This window comes from Mirounga leonina, unplaced genomic scaffold (genome assembly GCF_011800145.1).
Source record: "Mirounga leonina isolate KUSES-001 unplaced genomic scaffold, KU_Mleo_1.0 Mir_114, whole genome shotgun sequence".
NCBI classification, from domain to species: domain Eukaryota; kingdom Metazoa; phylum Chordata; class Mammalia; order Carnivora; family Phocidae; genus Mirounga; species Mirounga leonina.
In genome coordinates this window covers 24,560,076-24,563,562 of record NW_023270265.1, presented here as the reverse complement: position 1 = coordinate 24,563,562, position 3,487 = coordinate 24,560,076, and the positions used below count along the sequence as shown (strand labels likewise).

Below are 3,487 nucleotides of genomic sequence, written 5' to 3'. Positions count from 1 at the left end.
TAAACCAAAACAATTTTGAAAAAGAACAAAGTTGGAGGACTCATACTATCTTAGAATTATTATAAAGCTGTAACAATCAACACAGCATGTTACTGGTGAAAAGGTAGACTGTAGGCCAGTGAAACAGACCAGAGTTCAGGTGACACAGCACAGAACTGCGGGTGTGGAGGGCAGGAAGGCATTCTCCTCACTTCTGAGGGAAAGTGGAACCATTCTGTGCCTTGAGAGGTGGCAGCTTTAGAAGCATCAAGAGCTAATCCCTCTGGCTTGGATCTCAGCATTTTTCCCAGTGAGCACTAGCCATGAATACTTGAAAAGTTTTTCAAGAAGCTTCTCAGATAATGGACATCAATGGCGGGGAAGGGGAGGGTGCAAAGCTAGTGTGGAAGATTAAGGAAGACACTGCAATCTAACCCTAATTAATAGCCTGGTTTATGAGAGCATGTTGACCGCCCACTGAAAACTCCTAGATGTGAACTGGGTGAGAATTTGGTTGGGGGCGGGGGCAGGGGGTGCTGGAAGTACTCTTTAAGTAATAGAGACAAGAACCCAGAAAATGTGACCTTTCCCATTTGTATGACCCCAGTAGCATGAAGAGCCTGGGAAACTTGGGTTATATTTACTTTTCTAGATTTCCCAAAGCAGCTACATTAAATAATAGGTGCTCAATAAACATCTGTGGGATGAACAAGTAAATGAATGATCTTATCTACATAAACAGATTCACTGGCTGATGTAATTCATATAATGATATAAATATAATTCATGAATTATGTGACTTACCTTGAGGGTAGGCACTGGGTCTTTATCTCTTTGTATCCTCACCAAGCATAGCAAAGTGTTCTCTGTACAAATATGACGGATTCCTGCCCAATATTAAGCACAAGATAACACCCCCACTTGAATGAGACGCATTCACCTATTAGCTCGGGTTTACAAATCCCTGCCAAAGGCACAAGGCACTGCATCTTCACACCACCTCACCGCAGCAACAGTAATTCAGAGTGCTGGTGGGCAGGAGCTTATGCTCATTAATTGCTAATGAGGAGAGGAAATTATTTCCCCTAAGAAATTAAGTTTCTGCTGATATCTTGGTGGAATTCCTTCTCTCCCGCTTTGTTTACTAGCACTCAATGCTAAAAGGAGACATGGTTTATCTACATTTTTTTTCTGGCTAGTTCAGTCACACTTTAGAGGTCAAGCTGTCCTAAGAAAAGTGGTTTTCAGTTAATGGCTAGGAAATGAAGCTTTTCTTGTCCTTTCTGGGCCGTTTCCTTTGTGAACAAATTAACAACCTTGTAGCTGTTTAACTCTTCTTGAGCCGCTGGTGTGTCCAGAATGGTCCAGGATGAAAAATTATCCCTGCAACTCAAGATGTACTGTGAATTATGAAAGCCAGGACCAGCTCCAGGAAGAAGGAGAGGGTCTCTGGAATCAGCCCTGGGTCCCTTCTGCCTGCCGGGAGCCGGTTGACCAACTGGTCTCCTGGAAGATCTCAGACTTCAGGCTGATGTTCACAATGGCATAGATCTTGTGGTATTGAATAGATGGTGAAATTTCTGTCATGCAGGAAGATTCTGCCAGAATCTCGATGTTGGCCTGACCTCCTACCCCTGGCCCAGCATGGGGTAGGGCCCCTGAGAACAATAGTGAGGAACCCTTCCACCACCACCCCAACAATGCTCTCCTTAGGGACATGGAGGTCCTTGTAGAGCTCTACATAGGACAGAAAATATGGCAGGAAGGGATTGAAAATCCATTTGGGAATAACTGGGATGTCAAAGACTGTGATCCCCCCAAAACTCAGCCCATCATATGTGGAGGAGGCTCCTCATAACACAAGAGGACCCCCAGAGGGTTGAGCCCACCAGGCATGTCTGGGACTGTAAGGAAAAAGGCATCCACAGGCCTCTAGACTTTGTCAACGCAAACATTTTCCAACAGTATCGTCTAGAGAAGGGGTTCTCAAATGTTAGCAGGCATTAGAATTATCTGGAGGACATGTTAAAACACAGGTGTTAGGCCCCATCCCCAGAGTTTCTGGTCTGAGGTGGCGCCTGGTAACTGGCATTTCTAACAGGCTCCCAGCGGATGCTGATGCTGCTGGTCTAGGACCACGGTCCAAGAAATGCTGGGCTGAAGTGGGACATTTCCAGGCTGGCCTCTTGTTCTGTCTGCTGTTGTCTGAATAGGCCCATCGATCAGCCCTGCCTTCTGGTGGGGCTTGTCTTTCTCCCCTGCACCCCCCATCCTCACTCCTGGTGTGGCCTTTAATGCCAATGGTTCCTCACCTCACCTCACCTCCAGGACTCTGGCCCTGGTCTTTGGCTCAGCTCCTGCTTCATCCAGGGACTTCCCTTGACCTCTGTCCTGGCAGGTTCCCACCCCCACCCTCCCTGGCAGGCCAGGTCAGGGGAATTCTCCACCAAGACAGTTCCTTGCTGCCACCTCCTGGTTTCTGGAAGCTGAGCCTTGGTTACAGGAAAATTAACCCTTTGGGGTCTGTCAGTCCCAGCCTTGACCGATCTTACATTCTAGCCAGATCCAGAGGACAAATTCCTCACAAAGAACCTTGAAAATATTTGCAAAGTTCTAGATCAACAAACTCAGATGCAAGAGAATACAAGACTGTGTTTAGGTCACGTGTATCTCTCTTAAATCAATAGCTCTGCTCCTGAACTCACTGCCTCAATGAATCCCAGAGACAATTCACAAACGGTTGATCCGGGGCTAGGAGTGGCTCCTAACACAGGTCTTCAGTCTGGCTCTGCCCCCAAATTGGTCAATGATCTTCCCCAGGAGGCTAAGAAGAGGCGGGACCCCCTGGCTAGGGGAGATGCACAGGCTTCGAGGTCCCCAGGCTAGCCCATTGAAGCCTACTACCCTCATGTGCCACAAGAAACTGGGAGAAGCAGTGCAGTTACCGGAAAAATCCAGGAAAGCAGCTTGGAATAAGAAATGTTTTTTAATTTAACTTGTCTGGTATTGCCTGAGGACAAAGGCGTTCAATTACAGGCGGGTGAGAAAGTCAGCACAGACTTCTGGGAGCTTCTGAAGGGGCCTCGGAGGCTTCGGGGCTGTGGCACTGAGTCTTCATCCCGTCTCATTTCACCCAGAACTTATGACTTTAATTTACCTGAATAGAAGTGCGACCCGGCCCCACCAGAGTTAGCTGCTGGGACAGGGAAAGTGGGGGTTTGCGGGTGGCACTGGAGGGGAAAAGAGAGAAAATGGGAGGGGAGAGATTCTCAAGGGAACTAGAGAAGAGCTAGGACATGTGGCTGAGAGCAGGAGGTGGGGAGAGAACGAATGAAGGAGAGGGGGTGAAGAGGGATGGGAGGCCCTGGAGGGAGTGGGGAGCTGATGATGGGGAGGATGCTGGTTGATGACCCCCCTCAGGCGAGGACTTCAATATGAGAAGTGGGGTAATGAGGTGCGAGCCTGTATCTGGGGGAGCGGGGCGAGCCTGTATCTGGGGGAGCGGGGC

At 48.5% G+C, this 3,487-nt stretch overlaps 1 long non-coding RNA gene across 1 annotated transcript in view; it reads right to left on the bottom strand.

Moving 5' to 3' along the window:
- Positions 1-815: 815 nt before the first annotated feature.
- LOC118024687 overlaps positions 816-3,487 on the bottom strand; it is a 10,027-nt gene continuing 7,355 nt past the window's right edge. Inside the window, exon 3 of the long non-coding RNA XR_004683175.1 lies at positions 816-866. This is a non-coding gene — a long non-coding RNA (uncharacterized LOC118024687). The remainder of the gene's footprint in view (positions 867-3,487) is intronic.